The sequence below is a fragment of the Felis catus genome, chromosome A2, assembly GCF_018350175.1.
Source record: "Felis catus isolate Fca126 chromosome A2, F.catus_Fca126_mat1.0, whole genome shotgun sequence".
Classification (NCBI taxonomy): Eukaryota; Metazoa; Chordata; class Mammalia; order Carnivora; family Felidae; genus Felis; species Felis catus.
This window is the reverse complement of record NC_058369.1, coordinates 105,593,488-105,617,577: the sequence shown is the minus strand read 5'-3', so window position 1 is coordinate 105,617,577 and position 24,090 is coordinate 105,593,488. Positions and strand designations below refer to the sequence as shown.

Genomic DNA, 24,090 nt, shown 5'->3' with positions numbered 1-24,090 from the left:
TCAGCAAATGTTTATTGACTAAATAAAAGATGAAAATTGATTATTTGACAAGTATGATTATCCAGTATGTACTCACTATTAGCAAAGACACTATCACAAATATGAAGTTTCTATTGGAATCAAACAAATACTATCTATGGAACTTTAACAGCATAAAATATTCTGTGCCACTCTCCTCTTTTAGGGAAGAGAAGGCTCATCACCATCAGATTGCTGTTGTTCCCACCTTCTTCATCATCCTTGATCTTCCTCTTTAGTAAACTATTATGTTTTACTTGGTGGCATCTTCACTCTCTAGCCAGTATAGATTATTTATTATGGGAAAGTTTTTTTGTTTGTGATTTCTTTGGAGACTTATAAAAAAGGGTAAAAACATCAAGTTTCTTTATAGGTGGCATCTATAATGGAAACAAATCAAAAGTAACAATCAGGTTACTTATGACCTGACTTGTTATACAAAAATTTAATTCTACAAATTACTAACAAGTACCTTTGCCAACAACAATACTATTCAATTAGTTAGAAACAGTACCTAGATTTTGGTACAAAAATTGTGTAGAATATCCTTCCATGAAGAGGAGCTTCCTGCTTTGGGTGGTGGGAACAGATTTTGGGAGCAGAGGGAGAAGACTGATCCTCAGGGCCTGACTGGGACACTTGCATTGAACATGACAATTATTGTAGTTCCACGTAAGGACCGAACATTTTGGCTCTCCATTTGAACTATAAACGAAAGCAGGGTGCCCTGAAGTACTAGAAGACGTAGCCATGGAGAGATCAATTATGCCGTTTTTGTAATCAGTCAAATCCAAAAGACAGCCTTCAACGACTTCCATGAAAAGAGTCTAAGATTAAGGAAATAGGCTGCTGACACCATGCTCCTTTCTTCATTGCACCCAAAATATATCTTTTTCTATACCTATACCCATACCCATACCTATACCTACATATACCTGTACCTATACTTATATATATACAAACTATGTCTATATACTCTATCTATCTATCATCTATCTAATGTTATCTTTTTGGGAAACTAGTATTAAGAACGCTCTCAACTTCTATCCATAGCTGTATGGAGTATGTTCATTGACTTTTAAAGGTTTGTGTTTCAAAGGAAAAATAAATGAAGAGAAAAAAAATATTGTGATACATAGGGGAGATTATCTTGACACTCATAATATTACAAGAGTTCTTACAAACTGATAAGAAAACAAATATAAAAAGAGGGCAGAACAGGGGTACCTAGGTGGCTCAGTTGAGCATCCGACCCTTAATTTCTTGATTTTGGCTCATGATTTCACAGTCCGTGGTTTTGAGCCCCATGTTGGGCTCTGCTATGACAGGGCAAAGCCTGGGGATTCTCCGACTATTCCTCTCTCTCTCTGTCCTTCCCCCCACAAAAATAAATAAATAAAAAACATGGGCAAAAAATATAAAGAAAACATATGAAGGAAAAATCATAGATGAGGAAACACATGTGGTCAGTAAATATGAAAAAATATTTTCTCTCACCACTGGTTGGAGAAGTGCAAATTGAAGCAATATCATTATTCACCCATCAGATTGTTGATAGTTAATAAGTTTTTCTCTTCAGTGTTGTCATTAATGTGAAGAAACGGAAAGGCTCATGCATTTTTTTTTGCCATTTTTAAGTGTACAATTCATGACATTAATTACATTCATAGTGTTGTGCAACCATCACCACTCTTGATTTCTAAAGCTTTTATCACCCTAAACAGAAACTCTACAATCATTAAGCACTAACTGTTATAACCTCTTCCATCTAACCCCTACTTTCTAAATCTATGAACATGCCTATATTAGATATTACATATAAGTGGAATTATGTAATTGTTTTTTGGGGTCTGGCTTATTACACTTAACATAAAGCCGTCAAAGTTCATTCATGTTGTAGCGTTGATCAAAACTTCATTTCTTTATGGCTGAAAAACATTCCATTTTATGCACATACCACATTCATTTGTCAATGGACACTTGGATCATTTCCACCTTTTCGCTCTTGTAAATATGCTGCAACGAACATTGACATACACATATGTGCTCAGTCCCTGTTTTCAATTCTTTGGAGTGTATGCTTAGGAAGAGAATTGCTAGGTCATGTGGCAATTCTCTTTTTAGCTTTTTGATGAATCACCAAACTGCTTTTCACAATGGCTCCACCATTTACACACCCATCAGCAATGAACAAGGATTTCAAATTTCTCCATGTTCTCAGAAACAGTTGTTCTCTGTTGCTTTTCAGGTTTTTACAAATGATTACTATAGGTATCTTAGTAGGTATGAAGTGATATCTCATTGTGCTCTTTATTGTATTTTCCTCACAACTGATATTGTTGAACATCTTTTCAATTATTGACTTACTGCATATTTGCATATCTTCTTTGGTGCAATGTTTATTCAAATTCTTTGCCTTCTAACTGGGCCATCTTTTTGTTGTTAAGTTGTAAGGGTCATTTTTATAATTTGAATATCAAACCTTTATCAGATATATGATATCCAAATATTTCCTCCCATTCTGTAGGTTGTATTTTCACTTCCTTGATAATGTTTTTTGAGACATGAAGTTTTTTAATTTTCACGAAGTCCAATTAATCTCTTCTTCACTTTTGTTGCTCATGCTTTTGGTGTCGTACCTAAGAATTTATTGCTCAATTGAAGATCTTGAAGATCTACCTCTCTGTGTTCCTCTAAGAGTTTTGTAGTTTTAGCTCTTATAGTTAGGTTGTTGATCCACTTTGAATTAATTTTGATAGACGGTGTGAAGTAGAGGCCCAATCTAATTCCTTTGCATGTCCAGTTGTCTCAGCATTATTGGTTGACAAGACTGTTCTTTCCCTATTGAATGGACTTTGCAACTTTGTCAAAAATTAATTGACTGTAAGTGTGTCGGTATATTGCTGAACTCTCAATTCAATTCCATTGCTCTCTGTCTATTCTAATGCCACTACATACTATTTTTATTACTGTAGCTTTGCAGTAAGTTTTGAAATTGAGTTGTGAGTCCTCCAAGTTTGCTCTTTATTTTAAAATATTTTGATTGGAGGAAGCGGCAAGACGGCGGCTTAGGAGGACGCTGGGCTCACCGTGCATCCTGCTGATCACTTAGATTCCACCTACACCTGCCTAAATAACCCAGAAAACCGCCAGAGGATTAGCAGAACGGAGTCGCCGGAGCCAAACGCAGACTAGAGGCCCACGGAAGAGGGTAGGAAGGGCGGCGAGGCGGTGCGCGCTCCACGGACTGGTGGGAGGGAGCCGGGGCGGAGGGGCGGCTCGCCGGCCAAGCAGAGCCCCCGAGTCTGGCTGGCAAAAGCGGAGGGGCCTGACGGACTGTGTTCCGACAACAAGCGCGACTTAGCGTCTGGGAGGTCATAAGTTAAAAGCTCTGCTCGGAAAGTGGGAAGGCTGGAGGACAAAGGGAGGGAGAGCTGCTGAGCCCCCTGACGACAGAGCTCAGTTTGGTGGGGAACAAAGGCGCTCACCGGCGCCATCTCCCCCGCCCATCCCCCAGCCAAAATCCCAAAGAGAACCAGTTCCTGCCAGGGAACTTGCTCGCTCTGCGCAAACACCCAACTCTGTGCTTCTGTGGAGCCAAACCTCCGGCAGCGGATCTGACTCCCTCCCGCTGCCACAGGGCCCCTCCTGAAGAGGATCACCTAAGGAGAAGCGATCTAAGCCTGCCCCTCCTGCCCCCGTGCACCTTGCCTACCCACCCCAGCTAATACGCCAGATCCCCAGCATCACAAGCCTGGCAGTGTGCAAGTAGCCCAGACAGGCCACCCACCCCACAGTGAATCCCGCCCCTAGGAGAGGGGAAGAGAAGGCACACACCAGTCTGACTGTGGCCCCAGCGGTGGGCTGGTGGCAGACATCAGGTCTGACTGCGGCCCCGCCCACCGACTCCAGTTATACACCACAGCACAGGGGAAGTGCCCTGCAGGTCCTCACCACGCCAGGGACTATCCAAAATGACCAAGCGGAAGAATTCCCCTCAGAAGAATCTCCAGGAAATAACAACAGCTAATGAGCTGGTCAAAAAGGATTTAAATAATATAACAGAAAGTGAATTTAGAATAATAGTCATAAAATTAATCTCTGGGCTTGAAAACAGTATAGAGGACAGCAGAGAATCTCTTGCTACAGAGATCAAGGGACTAAGGAACAGTCACGAGGAGCTGAAAAACGCTTTAAACGAAATGAATAACAAAATGGAAACCACCACAGCTCGGCTTGAAGAGGCAGAGGAGAGAATAGGTGAACTAGAAGATAAAGTTATGGAAAAAGAGGAAGCGGAGAAAAAGAGAGATAAAAAAAATCCAGGAGTATGAGGGGAAAATTAGAGAACTAAGTGATACACTAAAAAGAAATAATATACGCATAATTGGTATCCCAGAGGAGGAAGAGAGAGGGAAAGGTGCTGAAGGGGTACTTGAAGAAATCATAGCTGAGAACTTCCCTGAACTGGGGAAGGAAAAAGGCATTGAAATCCAAGAGGCACAGAGAACTCCCTTCAGACGTAACTTGAATCGATCTTCTGCACGACATATCATAGTGAAACTGGCAAAATACAAGGATAAAGAGAAAATTCTGAAAGCAGCAAGGGGTAAACGTGCCCTCACATATAAAGGGAGACCTATAAGACTCGTGACTGATCTCTCTTTTGAAACTTGGCAGGCCAGAAAGAATTGGCACGAGATTTTCAGGGTGCTAGACAGAAAAAATATGCAGCCGAGAATCCTTTATCCAGCAAGTCTGTCATTTAGAATAGAAGGAGAGATAAAGGTCTTCCCAAACAAACAAAAACTGAAGGAATTTGTCACCACTAAACCAGCCCTACAAGAGATCCTAAGGGGGACCCTGTGAGACAAAGTCCCAGAGACATCACTACAAGCATAAAACATACAGACATCACAATGACTCTAAACCCATATCTTTCTATAATAACACTGAATGTAAATGGATTAAATGCGCCAACCAAAAGACATAGGGTATCAGAATGGATAAAAAAACAAGACCCATCTATTTGCTGTCTACAAGAGACTCATTTTAGACCTGAGGACACCTTTAGATTGAGAGTGAGGGGATGGAGAACTATTTATCATGCGACTGGAAGCCAAAAGAAAGCTGGAGTAGCCATACTTATATCAGACAAACTAGACTTTAAATTAAAGGCTGTAACAAGAGATGAAGAAGGACATTATATAATAGTTACAGGGTCTATCCATCAGGAAGAGCTAACAATTATAAATGTCTATGCGCCGAATACCGGAGCCCCCAAATATATAAAACAATTACTCACAAACATAAGCAACCTTATTGATAAGAATGTGGTCATTGCAGGGGACTTTAACACTCCACTTACAGAAATGGATAGATCATCTAGACACATGGTCAATAAACAAACAAGGGCCCTGAATGAGACATTGGAGCAGATGGACTTGAAAGACCTATTTAGAACTCTGCATCCCAAAGCAACAGAATATACTTTCTTCTCGAGTGCACATGGAACATTCTCCAAGATAGATCATATACTGGGTCACAAAACAGCCCTTCATAAGTATACAAGAATTGAAATCACACCATGCATACTTTCAGACCACAATGCTATGAAGTTTGAAATCAACCATAGGAAAACGTCTGGAAAACCTCCAAAGGCATGGAGGTTAAAGAACACCCTACTAAAGAATGAATGGGTCAACCAGGCAATTAGAGAAGAAATTAAAAAATATATGGAAACAAATTGAAATGAAAATACAACAATCCAAACGCTTTGGGATGCAGCGAAGGCAGTCCTGAGAGGAAAATACATTGCAATCCAGGCCTATCTCAAGAAACAAGAAAAGTCCTAAATACAAAATCTAACAGCATACCTAAAGGAAATAGAAGCAGAACAGCAAAGACAGCCTAAATCCAGCAGAAGAAGAGAAATATAAAGACCAGAGCAGAAATAAACAATATAGAATCTAAAAAAACTGTAGAGCAGGTCAAAGAACCCAAGAGTTGGTTTTTTGAAAAAATAAACAAAATTGATAAACCTCTAGCCAGGCTTCTCAAAAAGCAAAGGGAGATGACCCAAATAGATAAAATCATGAATGCAAATGGAATTATTACAACCAATCCCTCAGAGATACAAACAATTATCAGGGAATACTATGAAAAATTATATGCCAACAAATTGGACAACCTGGAAGAAATGGACAAATTCCTGAACACCCACACTCTTCCAAAACTCAATCAGGAGGAAATAGAAAGCTTGAAAAGACCCATAACCAGCGAAGAAATTGAATCGGTTATCCAAAATCTCCCAACAAATAAGAGTCCAGGACCAGATGGCTTCCCAGGGGAGTTCTACCAGACGTTTAAAGCAGAGATAATACCTATCCTTCTCAAGCTATTCCAAGAAATAGAAAGGGAAGGAAAACTTCCAGACTCATTCTATGAAGCCAGTATTACTTTGATTCCTAAACCAGACAGAGACCCAGTAAAAAAAGAGAACTCCAGGCCAATATCCCTGATGAATATGGATGCAAAAGTTCTCAATAAGATACTAGCAAATTGAATTCAATGGCATATAAAAAGAATTATTCACCACGATCAAGTGGGATTCATTCCTGGGATGCAGGGCTGGTTCAACATTCGCAAATCAATCAACGTGATACATCACATTAACAAAAAAAAAGAGAAGAACCATATGATCCTGTCAATCGATGCAGAAAAGGCCTTTGACAAAATCCAGCACCCTTTCTTAATAAAAACCCTTGAGAAAGTCGGGATAGAAGGAACATACTTAAAGATCATAAAAGCCATTTATGAAAAGCCCACAGCTAACATCATCCTCAACGGGGAAAAACTGAGAGCTTTTTCCTTGAGATCAGGAACACGACAAGGATGCCCACTCTCACCGCTGCTGTTTAACATAGTGCTGGAAGTTCTAGCATCAGCAATCAGACAACAAAAGGAAATCAAAGGCATCAAAATTGGCAAAGATGAAGTCAAGCTTTCGCTTTTTGCAGATGACATGATATTATACATGGAAAATCCGATAGACTCCACCAAAAGTCTGCTAGAACTGATACAGGAATTCAGCAAAGTTGCAGGATACAAAATCAATGTACAGAAATCAGTTGCATTCTTATACACTAACAATGAAGCAACAGAAAGACAAATAAAGAAACTGATCCCATTCACAATTGCACCAAGAAGCATAAAATACCTAGGAATAAATCTAACCAAAGATGTAAAGGATCTGTATGCTGAAAACTATAGAAAGCTTATGAAGGAAATTGAAGAAGATTTAAAGAAATGGAAAGACATTCCCTGCTCATGGATTGGAAAAATAAATATTGTCAAAATGTCAATACTACCCAAAGCTATCTACACATTCAATGCAATCCCAATCAAAATTGCGCCAGCATTCTTCTCAAAACTAGAACAAGCCATCCTAAAATTCATATGGAACCACAAAAGGCCCCGAATAGCCAAAGGAATTTTGAAGAAGAAGACCAAAGCAGGAGGCATCACAATCCCAGACTTTAGCCTCTACTACAAAGCTGTCATCATCAAGACAGCATGGTATTGGCACAAAAACAGACACATAGACCAATGGAACATAATAGAAACCCCAGAACTAGACCCACAAACGTATGGCCAACTCATCTTTGACAAAGCAGGAAAGAACATCCAATGGAAAAAAGACAGCCTCTTTAACAAATGGTGCTGGGAGAACTGGACAGCAACATGCAGAAGGTTGAAACTAGACCACTTTCTCACACCATTCACAAAAATAAACTCAAAATGGATAAAGGACCTAAATGTGAGACAGGAAACCATCAAAACCTTAGAGGAGAAAGCAGGAAAAGACCTCTCTGACCTCAGCCGTAGCAATCTCTTACTCGACACATCCCCAAAAGCAAGGGAATTAAAAGCAAAAGTGAATTAGTGGGACCTTATGAAGATAAAAAGCTTCTGCACAGCAAAGGAAACAACCAACAAAACTAAAGGGCAACCAACGGAATGGGAAAAGATATTCGCAAATGACATATCGGACAAAGGGCTAGTATCCAAAATCTATAAAGAGCTCACCAAACTCCACACCCATAAAACAAATAACCCAGTGAAGAAATGGGCAGAAAACATGAATAGACACTTCTCTAAAGAAGACATCCGGATGGCCAACAGGCACATGAAAAGATGTTCAGCGTCGCTCCTTATCAGGGAAATACAAATCAAAACCACACTCAGGTATCACCTCACGCCAGTCAGAGTGGCCAAAATGAACAAATCAGGAGACTGTAGATGCTGGAGAGGGTGTGGAAAAACGGGAACCCTCTTGCACTGTTGGTGGCAATGCAAATTGGTGCAGCCGCTCTGGAAAGCAGTGTGGAGGTTCCTCAGAAAATTAAAAACAGACCTACCCTATGACCCAGCAATAGCACTGCTAGGAATTTACCCAAGGGATACAGGAGTACTGATGCATAGGGCCACTTGTACCCCAATGTTCATAGCAGCACTCTCAACAATAGCCAAATTATGGAAAGAGCCTAAATGTCCATCAACTGATGAATGGATAAAGAAATTGTGGTTTATATACACAATGGAATATTACGTGGCAATGAGAAAAAATGAAATATGGCCTTTTGTAGCAACATGGATGGAACTGGAGAGTGTGATGCTAAGTGAAATAAGCCATACAGAGAAAGACAGATACCATATGGTTTCACTCTTATGTGGATCCTGAGAAACTTAACAGGAACCCATGGGGGAGGGGAAGGAAAAAAAAAAAAGAGGTTAGAGTGGGAGAGAGCCAAAGCATAAGAGACTGTTGAAAACTGAGAACAAACTGAGGGTTGATGGGGGGTGGGAGGGAAGAGAGGGTGGGTGATGGGTATTGAGGAGGAGGGTATCACCTTTTGGGATGAGCACTGGGTGTTGTATGGAAACCAATTTGTCAATAAATTTCATATAAAAAAATAAAATAAAATATTTTGATTACCCATATCAATCTAAGAATCCACTTCTCCATTTATGGAAAAAGCTTGCTGAAATTTTGATAGGGATTGCATTGAATCTATAGATTACTTTGGCTAATACTGACATCTTAATGATATTAAGTCTCCCTATTCATGAGATGTATTCCATTTATTTAGAGTCTCTTTAATTTCTGTCAGTAATATTTTTTAGTTTTCAGTGTACTAGTCTTACACTCTCTTGATAAATTTATTCCTAGGTATTTAATTCTTTTAGATGCTGTGTACATAGATTTGCTTCATTAGTTTCCTTTTGGGATTGTTCACTGCAAGTATTTAGAAACAATTGTTCGTGTGTGTGTGTGTGTGTGTGTGTGTGTGTGTGTGTGTGTGTTAATCTTGCACCCTGCAATGTTGCTGAATTCATTTATTAGCTTTAGTAGCTTTCTCGTGAATTCTTTGAGAATTTCTTTTTTTTTAATTTTTTTTAATGCTTATTTATTTTTGAGAGAGAGACAGACAGACAGACAGAGCATGAGTGGGGGAAGGGCAGAGAAAGAGGGAGACACAGAATCTGAAACAGGCTCCAGGCTCTGAGCTGTCAGTCCAGAGTCCGATGCAAGGCTCAAACTTGCAAACCGTGAGATCATGACCTAAGCCGAAGCCGGACGCTTAACAACTGAGCCACCCAGACGCCCCATTGAGAATTTCTATATACAGGATCATATCACCTGCAAATTGAGATAGTTTTACTTTTTCCTTTCCAATTTGGATGTCTTTTATTTCCTTTCGTTGTCTAATTGCTCCTGATAAAGCTACCAGTACATCACAGCAGTGAAAGCAGGCGTCTTGTCTTGCTCCTGCTCTTAGGGAGAAACCTTTCAGTCTTTCACCAATGAGTATGATATTAGCTATGAGTTTTTCAGAAATGGCTTTTATAATGCTGTTGGGAATATTAATTACTTTTGCTTTTCAGGCATTTTTTGGTAATATCAATAACATTAAATATATGAGTACTTTTGCGTTCCTATTCATATATGGTTTTCACAGAGACAAAAGGACCATTTCTAAGAGTAAATTATAAAATATCTATAGAGGAGTATTTTGAGGGGAGGCATTATTAAAAGCTGATATCAACTTAGTTATCCATAAATATTTTCTATATTTTGATATGTATGCATTGTGGAATAGTTTGAATTTATTAAAAATAATTCAATATATACATATGGACCTGATCAAATGTACATGATCTGTTTCCAGGTAAAAAAAATATTATATATATATACATATATTAACAACATAAGCTCACTTTTATAAAAACAAAACCAGAACTACCCTAAATATTATGTGTGCATGCATGTGTGTATGTGTATTTCTGTAAGTATTAAGTATGGAGAAGGATACATACCATGTAGTTATAATTGGTTACCTAGAAAATAGAAGGATGGAAAAACTTTGCTAATTTTTGTTATTAATCTTTTAAAGATTGTCTTGCACAATGGTATAAATTTTTCAGAATATGTAAGTAATATTTAATTACAAATTAATTGATGAGTACATTCATTAGGGAATGAATAATAAATACTTGAGGAATAGTCAGAAAGAGAGGTTCTTAAGTCAAGGGAAAATATTGTTACAAAAAGAAATTAATCCACTTCATAGTTTTGCTCAATGCCTAACGAACAAAAATGTAGAGGCATGCATGACAGACTCTACATAGAATAAGCTGGAAGGAGTGAGACAATGAGGTTTTGTAAATGACTCTGGAGGTAATGAGTAATTAAGACAGGAAAACACTCACTTCAAGGAGCTTAATAGATTGTGTTCTCTTCTTAGTGTTTCTGTAAAATTAAAGTTTACATAGTTGTTTTTCATGTAAAGGCCAAAATATAGAGTATGCCATTTTATCTTGTGATCAACTGAATCTATGCACAGACCATTTCCCCCTAATTTTAGAGGCTTGCTGCCACCTATGGATAAGAGTAGAGTATGACAGTCTGCATGAAGACTTCCCACTGTCCAATAGTGAATATCAAATGCACATTTGAGTTTCGTACATTTTAGTTAAGTTCAATTCAGTTCAAATAATATTTAATATCAATATTAAACATCAAATTATGCACTGGACATTCATATATAAATAAGGCTTTGATTGTCAAGGAGCTTATAGTAGCTACTTGACCGATAAACCTAGAAAAAGACATAATTTCAATACCATGAGATAGAAGAAAATGTACTATGGGAAAATAGCAGAGTTCAATTTTGATAATGTGTAAGATGAAGTAGAAATTGTGAGGAGTAGAGGGTGAGACTTACGTCTTTGCCTAATGACAAAGTCCAGATCATGGAAAACTGTGTTTTAAGGTAGAAAAATATTTCATGTAAATTAATACAACATGTGTGTGTGTGTGTGTGTGTGTGTGTGTGTGCGTGCTGAGTGATATAAAATAGTTAAATCCTAGAGATGTTGGATGGAGATGCTGATCATATGAATCTGAAGCTCAGACAAAAGTTCAGGAGTGGATATTCACATTTATGAGCCAGTGGACATGAATAATAGATAAACCATGACAGAATGAATCATGAAATAATACTATGGACAAAGTGAGACAAACAATGAGGCAAAGAGAAGAGTCAGGAGCACATGTATTAAGAGTCAGAAGAGTTGGGCTCCTGGGTGGCTCAGTCAGTTGAGTGTCCAATTCTTGATTTCGGCTCAGGTCATGATCCTGGAGTCGTGGCATCAAACCCTACATCCAAATCCTTGCTGAGCAGGGAGCCTGACTAAGATTCTCTTTCTCTGTCTCTCCACCCCTGTCTCTCTCTCTCCCTCTGCCTGTCTCCCCTACGCATGAGTGCACTCACTCTCTTTAAAATAATAAATAAATAAATAATAAATTAATGTTAAAAAAAAAAGAGAGAGAAGGGCAAAAAAAACCTGCCAGGAGATAATTTATAAGGGTATAACCAGAAGACTCCTAGGGCACTGAAAAGGGATTTTTATTTTTTTTTTCCTGTGTCACAGGATTCTTTAAAAATGTTTGATAAAAATGTATGGATGCTTTCCCAGAAGAATACAAAAAACTTGCATAAAGAACAAAGAATAAAATAGGTATTGTGCTTATTTTACTTCTTTTAAATAAATTCAAAATGTAAAATCAATACAAAATAATTTTAAATAGAATATATAATGTTAACAAATAGTACAGTATAAAAAATATAATCACTATCAACTTGTGGAATTTAATATCATTCATACAATCAGTTATGGAACATAAAGCAATATCAACAAATAGTTCCATCCTTGTTACTGTAGTTTTATATTTTCAAGTACAGAAATGAAACTTGGAAACAAAGAAAAAGCATAGTTTAGTAAAGGATGTTATATTTTGAGTCTCAATTTGCAAGGTAGACTTCTGTGTGGAAAATAAATATATTATATTTTATATTAAATTAATATTTTACATTAATATTTACTTTTAAGAACTAAAAATGCTGTCTCATAAAACAACATAGCCACATATAGGAAACAGACTATGTAGGCTAATTTGCCAGAAAAGTGTAAACAAGTGTAATATGACACCAGATTTTTCTAAGACCTGACGGAGGATTCATTTCAAAGTCTACTCTACTAAGGACGTGTCCTTGCCAGTTGGCAGCTGTCCCAGAACTAGGGAAGGTAACTCAGGACTCCCACTTCATCTTCAACAAAAGCTGTAGACACACACTGACCTAGATGATTTCTCCAATAGATTTGATATGAATTTCAATATAATAAAAAATAAGACCATATAGGTAAAATTAAGGAGACAGCCAGGCAGTCTACGGAAGACATGTGGACAATTATTACAGTAATCTCCAAGGAATGTGTTAGCAAACTGTGGCTAGTATGCCCAATGAAGCTGTTCTGTACCTGTAAATAAAATTTTACTGTAACATAGCTATACCCATTTGTTTACAGATTGTGTATGACTGCTTTTGCCTCACAACAGCAGAGATAAGTAGTTTCTGCAAAAGACTAGTAAGTAAAACCAAAAATGTTTACTACCTTCTCCTTTACAGAAAAAGTTTGCCAAACCTACAGCAAAAGCTGGACATTACCTATCAGGTGGAAAGATTCTATCTCAGTTAGGGAGTACTTAGAAATCCTCGGCTAAGTGTTGACTAACACAGATTCTGTGTCCTCTTAGATCTTATATTCTAATTAGCATGTTTACTCTGTCACCAACAATAGAAAAAGATATTCCATTCACCATGTATGTAATAATGACCCAACAACAACAGTACGGTAGGAATCACTGTTAATTAGTATTAACTAGGTATTACGCTCAACATTGTATATGCATCTTTTTATTTAAATTTTATACTAACTTAATGATAAGTGATTATATATTATTTCCATTTTTAAGAGGATAAAATGAGGCTTAGGTTTTTTTTTGTAACATACTTAAGATCACATTTAAACAAACGCAATCAATGTCAAGAGCCTCAGCTCTTAATAATATGATTAGGTGGGGGCACCTGGGTGACTCAGTTGGTCCGGCTCTTTTTTTTTTTTTAAGTTTATTTATTTTTGAGAGAGACAGAGAGACACAGTATGAGTAGGGAATAGGCAGAGAGAGAGGGAGACACAGAATCTGAAGCAGGCTCCGGGCTCTGAGCTGTTAGCACAGAGTCCGATGCAGGGCTTGAACTCACGAACTCTGAGATTATGATCTGAGTTGAAGTCGGATGCTTAACCAATTAAGCCATCCAGGTGCCCCAGGGTTGAGTTCCTTTGAGTGTAGCTGATGATGCATGTTATCTTTCAAAATTTTATATAATTCCTAAGAGAGTGATTTCCAAATATAAATGGTTGAAATATAATTCTTATTAATATATTATTTGCATTCCATTGGACCTTCTAGAATTCTATTGTATAAGTACTGTATTTTTAAAGGAATAAATTGGTTGACAATTATTTTAATGATAATTGAGGTTTGACATGACCAGCTGGAGATACTTGAAACATTAAAGTCTGTTTCTATATAAGATCAAGATCTGTAAAAGTTACTTAATATTTAATTTAATGATTGGTTTAAAGGTAACAGAACCTCCTCTTCCTTCCCCCTCAAAAAAAAACACCCACAAAACAACAACAAAATCCTAGAAAAACTTGTTAGGGTTTTGTTTTTTCATTCTCTTTAAGAATTTTCTTCATTTTTAAGATATGCTTATCTTTTGCAGATGCATCCATTGTCATTTGATTGAGTTTTCCCCCCTGAGTCCCAGCAAAATATATTAAGTTGTTTATTGGTTTAGTAATAATTTTATAGACCAGTTTAGAGAAGTTGGCTCACATCCACAGGAGAGCAAACATATATATTAAAGTAAGACCTCCCTTACAGGGGCATCTGGGTGGCTCAGTAGGTTAAGCATCCAACCTTGGCTCAGGTCTTGACCTCCCAGTCTGTGAGTTTGAGCCCCTCATCAAGCTCTGTGCTGGTAGCTCAGGTCCTGGAGCCTGCTTCAGATTCTCTGCCTCCCTCCTTCTCTGCCCCTCCCCCACTCACACCCTGTCTCTCTCTCTCTCTCCCTCAAAGATAAATAAACATTAAAAGAAAAAAGACTCCTTTTATATATTCTTTAGAACTTTTTTATCCATGTGCTGCCTGTTTATTTTTAGACTTGTTTTTAGATATTTTAACTTGTCAATATTTATGAAAATATAATATTTTAAGATGTTAATCTTTGTTTCCTTCATTTGGGGGAAATTTTCTTTCCTTGAACTAGGCTCTTTGTATAATCTCTGAGCGACTAGATACAACAGGAAGATAACAAGAAATTTGTCCAGTATGTTCTAGCTTTTTATTTTGAAAAGCTTAAATCTTGGAGGAGGGAATTTGGAGAGTGAATAAAGTATCTTGGGGAAAAAGAAGGTGAGAACAGTATATTCTCCTTCAGTTATCACTCTGTACAAACACAAAGACGTGTGCATACCCTAACCAGGCTCCTCTTGATTTAGAAAAGGGAGAAGAACGATAGGTAAGGGCAGAGACTTTTAGGGAATGATTGTAGGGCAGGTCTAGGCATAAAAACTAAGATCACCTTGAAGAAAGTTTCCAGTGCCCCCAAAATGGCTGTGAAGCAGTAGCAAGCTGGGAGGACCTATGGATCCATCATGGCTAAGCCAATGTCTGTTGCAGGATGTGCGCAGCAGAGCTGAAAATCCCTCCCTGGTGAAACTTTCCAACAGTGTAGGGCTCCCTGATGACACCATGGTATTGTACCCACAAAAACAAACAAACAAACAAACAAACAAACAAGACCTCCCCTGTTTTCCAAAAAACTCCTGTCACACACACACACAAATGACTTTGTTGTATTGATGGTACATTTTCTTATTTAGCCCTCCCACACCAGCCTCCCATCATTTTCTGGACTTGTTAGGAATTAGGGCATGCTATCCCATCTCTCACTTAGTCATTTCAGGCGAGAAACAATACATTGATACATCAGTTGCTGCTATGTTTACTGAATTCTGTGAGCTACTCAAAATTTACAGTTACGCATGTTATCTCAGAATTTGCTCTTGATTTGTTCCACATTACACTGAACTTGGGATGTAGTTTTTCATGGGTTGATATTTAAGAAAGAAATTATTTGGGGCTTAGATTTTTAAAATTGTATGAAGCTTGTAAATGCCACATACGACACACATAATTGTAAGTAAATCCAAAGTACACAGTGACTGTGTGAGCACAAAGTCCTCTCCCTGTTACAGCACCTTAACCAAGAGAAAGCCAATTGGGATCAAATCTTCCTTAACCTCCTCACCCCTTGCAGTGCTGGGAAGCTGGACTACAAATAAAATTTTGGTTTATGGGCATGAATCACCAATGTGACTGCTGCCCAACGCTTTTATATTTTTCCTTCTAAAATAACAACCTCCATATACTTAATGTACCCTCTTTGTGTAGAGCTCTGAGTATTTTCAAAACATGTTCTGTGTGTACCTACCTCTCTCGCAAGATATAAAGCAGGTATCTCACCCCAAAATGTACCTCTTGTTCATTGAAATTCAACAGATCTCCCCGCTCCTGCCCCTGGCAACTGCTAATCTGCTCTCTGACCAGATAGTACCGTCATTGCAGTACTGACACGTAAATGAAATCTAACAGTGTGTAGCCATTTGAATCTGTCTACTTTCACACAGCACAGTGGAACTGAGATTAATCCTTATAAAAATGCCATATTTGCTTTATGGCTCTAGTGCTACCTGTTCGGCAACATTCTTTCCAAACACAGCCTGCCAGTGTCGCTTATTTGCAAGAAATAAATCATTTTTAATGTTGGAGAGAGACATATAAAGTTTATTAAAATACAGCCTGACAATTACTATGCAAGTATGGATGAAGATTAATGGGTGCAACAATGAAGGGGCATAGAGAGCAATGAATGTGACACTCTGGAGATGACTTACTTTTCCTGGCATGGAATTTACAATGCCTTTATCGCTGGATTTATTTCAGCTGAATCATGAAGAGGATCTTGTCAGTAATAAATAGTGGGCAAGTCAGTTTAGGCAAAGAAAACAGTGTGAACAAGGGTATGGCCATGTGAGGACATGTAGCACATTTTGGTGTCACAATCTAATACAGTGTAATTATAGAAAATGGTGTACATCAATCTCAGTTTCCTAATCCAAACACAAGACCTCGCCATCATCTGATATTCTGTAGTCTAAATATAATACCACTGAGTTATATCATGCTAAGCAAGTATATAACTGGAATTATACAGCGACTTGAAAAACAATGGTGGATTTTGTATATGATTAATTACTGAGCGTTGGATCATAAATTGGCCCTTGTGCAATGAGGGCAAAGAGGGAATAAAGACAGAGGCAGACCACTCCAGATTGGGAGGTTTAATAAGCAAGGGAACAAGACTTGTGTTGGGCGGCTGCAAGACAAGTAGATCTCTGCATGTACCTGCTAGAATCTTAAAAGTTTATGCAGAGGCCTTCATTGGATTCAGTCACATATAACATCCATATGGTATCAATAACACACTACGCTCTCCAGGTTGTGTCCTTGAAACAGCCCCAGCTATGGGAATGGTGGGTAGATCACACATTCCACGGACAGAGGAAGAGATGAGGAGACAGGTGCAGCTCTCAAGTCAAGCAGAGGTCCGGTCCTCTTGATGCTCTCCTCCAACAACTTGGTGGGGCAGGTAGAGCCAATTGGCAGTGATTATGTATCAGCTTGGGTTTTAAATATATGTAGGTGAAAAAAGTGAGAGGACAAAGCAGCTGAGTTTTTAAACAGGTTATTTAACAACGTCATATATCAAAGCTGAGTCTCGCAGCTGATGTTGCAGAAGAAACCATCTTCTGACACCAACAATGGGCCTATTCCTAACTCTCCCATGAACCTACTTAATAACTGTGTTCTCTCAGACCCTTGACCTACCTTCCCTCATCAGCACAATTCACAGTGTTACCAGGTTCAATTTAATCAGGCAAGTACTTTTCGAGCGTCATCAATGTCTCATTTACTCAGCAATCCTCTGGAGATAACATGTTGACCCAGACAATCCTTAACTTCAAGGATCTTCCAATTTGGTAGGATAGGCAGATGAGGAAATGGGAAATTTTCAAGCAGAGAAGAACATAGAATATTTAGTACATGGAACTATGGGAGTCTTTCTTGGTGGTTTAAGGAAACACTGGAAAAAGTGATGCCTCAGGTGAAAGTTAAAGCTGAGTAGGTCATAGCCAGGTAGAAGGAGGAGGAAGAGGAGGAGGAGGAGGAGGAGGAGGAGGAGGAGGAGGAGGAGGAGGAGGAGGAGGAGGAGGAGGAAGAGAAGAAGAAGAAGAAGAAGAAGAAGAAGAAGAAGAAGAAGAAGAAGAAGAAGAAGAAGAAGAAGGAGAAGAAGGAGAAGAAACAGAAAAACTTACTTTCAGGTCAGGGACCTATTATATGAAAGAAATGAGGCTGGTCATATCAGGAAATTGTAAGCTGTTGTATGAGGTGTGTGTGTCGGGGGTGGGTACATGCTGATAAGAGAAAAAGAACAAATAAGGATGGAGGGGAGTCCATGGTGAAGACTCTTGCAGCTTATCTTTTGAACGGGAACTTATGCAAAGGACATTGGGTTAATTGACAGATTTAAGTAGAAATACAGGCAAACAAGAAAGCAAGAAGACATATTGTCGATAACACAGAAGAGAGGTGATGGCTGTCTGCACAAGAAGTGTCAGGAATAAAGGAAGAAGATGGATGGAATTGAGTTTTGTTAAAGGAGCAGATAGATATTTTTCGGGGATTGGTGGCTATAGAACAAAATGAATAGGACCAGGCTTCCAGTTGAGAGGAAGCGAGGGAATCATTCCTAAGACAGGAAATCATGGAAAAGCGAATTTTGAAGCAGGTCTGTGAATCAAGGGAGGGATGGGCCTACTGGATCTGGGGACCATGGGGCAGCTGTTCCATCGGCATTTGGTTTTCCTGGTACGGAGCCAGCAGAGAGGTTATGCTGAAAGAACTCTGGACTCAGCGTCATACAGTGGTCACTAGTGCCGCGTGTTTGAAGCATGAGTTAGGCTGTTCCTTTCATTAATCCTGTGAAAGCTGCAGGGAAAGGAGAGAATGCTGCTGTTGCAACCTGAGCCTTCACTGCCTCACTGAGAAGGAAGGTGGCAGAAGCTTCTTCTGAGAAGCTTGGTTTTCGTAAGCAATCCGGCACAGAGGATTGACTGGAGGATCTGTCTGCTGGGACAATCAGGGGCACTGCCCCTTCCAACGGAACCATCCGGGGCCACATCAATTGGAAGTTCCTCTCTGCAGTTTCTAGAACTACTACGCCCTCCTCAAACAACTGCGCTTGGCGAGGTGCGCCTGCCAAGCCCCAGGGGCGAGCCTTCCCTCTGGTTGCGCGCGCCCAGGGGATGCGAGGGCGGGAAACAGCAGGAGGGATTGGCGCGCGCGCTGCGGGCTGCGCCGCTCCCCCACCTGCGTGACCTCCTGGGCAGGAACCACGCAGGACCCCGCGCAGGCGGACGTAGCTCTCCGCGCCCAGGGGTGGCAGAGGCGCGAGCCGGGACCCGCGTCCCACCCAAAACGTAGCAGAACAGCTGGGAAGTCCGCCCGCCGCCGCAGTAGCGAGCGGCTGAACCTGGGCCAGGTCATGAGCAAGGTCGGAGAGGTAGGGGGCTGAGTGGGGCGCACGCCGTCGGGTGGTGTGGACGTGGGGGCCTGTCAGGTGACAGGACGAGTGTCACGGGTCATCTTAATGTACGGCAGGATGTTGTGGTTGGTCGTGACCGGCCGTCACCCGGCCCCTCCCCTGACTTTGCCGTGGTCACTTTGCTCCCGGTGGTTTTAGTTTCCCTGTGCGTACTGGCCGCAGTTGTGTCCTGCTCGCTGGCCTGCATTCTACCCGCTGATATCCTCGCTCCTTAAAATCTCTTTAAGCGTCTTTGAGAAACTTCAACCCGGTTCTGAAGCATCCTAGCGGCAGGAAATTGTGCTTAGCAAACAGGAGAATCAGACGCTGAGTCTGTTAGGATCCCTTTTGCTACTGCTGTAAATTAGATCTCCATTGAGGGAAGACTCTAGACCCCCAACTGCTTTAATTTAGGCAAAGAAAGCGTAGCTTAATACACAGTGCTGTTAAAACAGGAACAGTATTCATTAGCCATCCCGGGTACTGTTCAATACTTATACAGACAGGAATTTTAAAGGAAACGTACTTTTTTTCTTATCTTCCAAATACCCTTATGTTTCACAAAAACTACATCTGTTATATATGGGACGTACAACTCTCTACAACTTTAAAAAGGTCACGTGGAAGACTTAATAGCCGTTTAGGATTTTGTCTTTTTATGTCGTACTGAATTTCGTCCGTTTTATTTTGGCTGGTTCGATTTGTAAAAATGAGGAGCTATTATCTCACCCACCACACGATTTAAAAATGAGCATTAGACTCAATTTATTAGGTATGTCCAAAAATAACACACCTGAGTGTAAGTGCTTTCCATTTTTCTCCAGCAGAAATACCATGTCTTCAAAAAGAATGTTTACAAGTGGATTTATGTAATACGTAAAATATGTATTTACTGTAAATACACAAAATATTTTGTAAGGAAATGCTTGACCAACCTTTAAAAAGGCAAGAGACTTCAAAATTTATAATATTTTTACTGTAGACCACATATCCTTTTTTGAGCCTTCAGTAGCCTTGTCGTCTCTCTACTTCAGGCAAGCATTGTCACAGGGTTCAGTGTTCCAGGTATCATTGGTTGGCGCCTCCTTTTTGCAAATGTACCAGGGATTTACCATGTCTTCATGCACATCTTTTAAAAATACACACATATAATATAGTAAATTGTGCATTAATTTTGTTTAGATGAAATATTTTTTTTAAAACTTGTCCAAAATTTAATAAGGAAAGGTATTTCAATTTTTACTCTAACTACATCTCGTTATCAGCCTTCACATAAATAGTAACGACATCTCTCTAGGACAAATGTTATCACTTACCAGGTTCTAAGCTCCTATAAAAGTGAAGTGGATAATACCCTTTTGTTTAATCGAGTAGAGACATAAGGGGAAGTGAGAGGAAAGGAATGTTTATGGAATATCTTTCATATTTAGTAAGCACTATAAGGGCATTAAAATAATTAATCTTTATTAAACTGGAATATAGTTTCAGTTGAAGCATGGTTGAGTCATTTACAAGTCGCTAGGACCAGGGGCGCCTGGGTGGTTCAGTCGATTAAGCTTCCATCTCTTGATTTCAGCCCAAGTCATGATCTCACAGATCGTGAGTTCAAGCTCTGCGTTGGGCTGCACACTGATAATGTGGAGCCTGCTTGGGATCCAATCTCTCTCCCTCTGTCTCTGCCCTTCCCCGGCATACATGAGAGCTCTCTCTCTCTCTCTTTCAAAAGTAAATAAATAAACTTAAAAAAACCCAACTCACTAGCATCAGAAATATAGAAGATTTATCTTTGAGACGTGACATTAGAGAACACCTTAGTTGCATGGTATATGCAAGCAATAATGGAGCCAATGCCTTTTCATATTGTCATAGTTTCTTTACTAGAATATTATCATAGAATTACAGCTGATACTGCATTTTAATATCAAAATGAAATAAAATAGAGTCAGTTTTCATTGAAATCCCAACTCAGACCATACGAAAACATTTGTATGGGGACTAAGCTATTTTACATCTGTTCTGCAGGAGAAGCTGTAGAGAGTAATTAACTATAAGTCAAAAGATGAGGATTTTGTTAAAATAGTTAACATATTTCTAATTGTGAGACATATTCTGTAGACATACAGGAAGCACTGGGGAACATTCTCTTATGTATGTTCACTTAAGATTTTGTTTGTCCACATGTAAGGGGGTAATAGTGTCCTTTCCTTATTGTGTGTTTCTCATGGGTTTTTTGAACAGATAGCCCAACAAGAATATATGATGTTATTAAGTATTTGCAATCATCACAGTCTCTTAGTTTACGAACCAATACTACTTTGGAATTCATTCAAACATAGGCAGAACTAACAGAGATTTGAAAGTAATCTTCATCTGTTTTTCTCCTCTCTTGTACACACCCACCACTGCAAAAGTGAAGTGAAAATATCCAAGATCTGATGCTTTACATCAGAAAATGAGTGGAATTAGCACAAAATATTATGTGGCAAATGAGTCTTTTTGTTCATCTTTAAAAAAATATTCTAGATGATTTTGTACTATCAACAACAAAAGCGTTTTCTTTCATTTCCAATCTCATATGTTTAAACTTGGGTGCCATTGGTAATAGAATATACATTTAAAGAGCTATTTTTGTTGTATTCCATATTGGGATTTTTTTTGATAACTACAGTTATCAAAAAGAGTTGTACTTTGCACTGTATTATATGATGAAAAGTGGAGTATATTTAATGCTGCAAAGGAATTTTACTTTGGCATTCATTTATTTATATCATTTTAAATAGAGTTTCCTAAAACTTAAAGCAGACTTTGAACTTTTTTAATTTACATTATATATCATGAAGTTTTTGATATGTAAAATTTTCTCAAACTTAACTGAAGAATCTTATCTGGTCTTATCAGAACAAAGTGACGGTGGTTTTGGTTTTGAACTTACTTGTTTTTGTAGGTAGCACTATGTTTGATAAACTTTTTTCTTTATGATTCTTCATGGTATTCTGTTTTGTACATTCAGAGTTTGCATTCATGTCTTCATGAATAACTAAATCAACAAAATGCATTTATTAATTCAACTTGTGTATAAGCACCTGTTGTATGTTAGTTCCGGAGGAAATTATACATGAATTGGGAAAAAGCAAAGCAATGCAAATTCTCCAAGTACTCTGTTTTCAGGCCAGTGTATATCTAAGTGAAGAAAGCAAAATGATACATGTGACTATTGAAAATTTTGATATTGATGGTTTTGGAGTTTTAATTTGTGTTGCTGTTGTTGCTGCTGTTAGCATTATATCATGATAGAGCCTATTTACAGATTTAAATGGAATAGGAACTGGAAAGAAACTGGGACAATTTTAGATATAAGAAACATCTCAAATTCATATAGTGTGTTGATGATGGGGAGGGGCTAGAATCATAGGAACCCAGTAGTTTCAGTAAATGGTTGTTGGCTGATTAAATGATTAAAATGGTTAATTTACCAAATCTTATAACTATCCAGGATGTGCCCAATCCAATTTGAGCAAAACAAATGATATATATGGAGTTTTTGCAGGCTAAATTAGGTTAGCCAGTCTATCTTTAGACAAAAAGAATGCTTATCACCATCTTATTACTGTTATTCTAAAACTCCACCATTATCCTTGATCTTCACCTTTAGTAAGTGTTGTTTTTCTACTTAGCTCTCTTACTCTCTAGGTTGTGTGGATTTCTTATAGTGAGATTTCTTTAAACATTGTTGGTTTGTGGGCTTAATGAAAAGAATAAGCATCAAGATTCTTTATGGACTACAATTGTAATGAAAATAAATCAAAAGTAAGAATATGGTTATTTGTGACTTGGTTAATACAAGAATCTACTTCCAAACATTACTTTGAATATAAAGTAGATTTGACAATAACAATTAGGCTCCTATTACATATAACTGAGGTGTTAATAAATCAATGAGAAGTGAGAACTTACTTTAGTAACTCAGGGGAAAGTGTCTTGAAGGATAGCTTCCTGGTTCTGATGGTGGAAAGAAAAATTAGGAAAAAATACAAGATGAAAAATTAGCAAACAAATACCAATTTGATAGATTTAAATAAAAAACTGTCAGTAGTTTCATTATATGTAAGTGGTATAAATATTCCAATTATGAGGAAAAGATTGTCAGACAGCAGCCTACTTACCCATCAATAAAATAATAGACACTTAAATTATGGTCAGTTCACATGATGAAATTCTATGCTGTAATGCATTATAATAGATAAAGTTTACCAATATAATGTTGAGAGAAACAATGCAGAAGTACGTGCATAATGAACTATTTCATGTGCATAGTGTTCAAAATCACAAAATAAATAACAAACAGGGAAAGAAATCAGAAGAGCGATTTAGCTTTGGCAGGATCATAAGGGAGGCTCTGGGAGGTGATCATGTTATAAATTTGAACCAGGTGGTGGTAATACAGGTATGTTTACCTTGAAAAAAATCATCCAGCTGTACATTTAAAATGTATATTCTTTATGTATACTTAATAGAAATGTTTATAAAAATATAAATTATTAGTGTAGGCCAACAAGAAAGTTGGTTTGGTTTTATTTTAAATGGTAGCACAATGTGGTATTGTGGAAAGTGCTGAGTTAGGAGCCAGAAGTTCTGTGTTCTGTTGTTAGGTCTGGCACTTAGAAAATGCTATTCCTTGGGTATGTCATACCCTCCCAGAGTTTCAGTATCTGCATCTGTAAAATGAGTAATATATACCTAATGATACCACTGTGTCTTCTGCCCTGGGACATGGGTCCTCCTGGTTCTCCCACCCTTGACTATGGACTGAAACTATACCACCAGCTTTTCTAGGCCTTCATCTTGTAGCCTACAGATTGTGCAACTTCCCAGACTCATAATTGAGTGA

General features: G+C 38.4%; 1 protein-coding gene across 1 annotated transcript in view; it reads left to right on the top strand.

The window, feature by feature from the left end:
* The first annotated feature begins 18,596 nt into the window (after positions 1-18,596).
* Positions 18,597-24,090, top strand: part of VWDE (von Willebrand factor D and EGF domains) — a 111,554-nt gene continuing 106,060 nt past the window's right edge. Inside the window, exon 1 of the mRNA XM_023250403.2 lies at positions 18,597-19,181. The gene's annotated coding sequence lies outside the window, so the exon portion shown is untranslated. The remainder of the gene's footprint in view (positions 19,182-24,090) is intronic.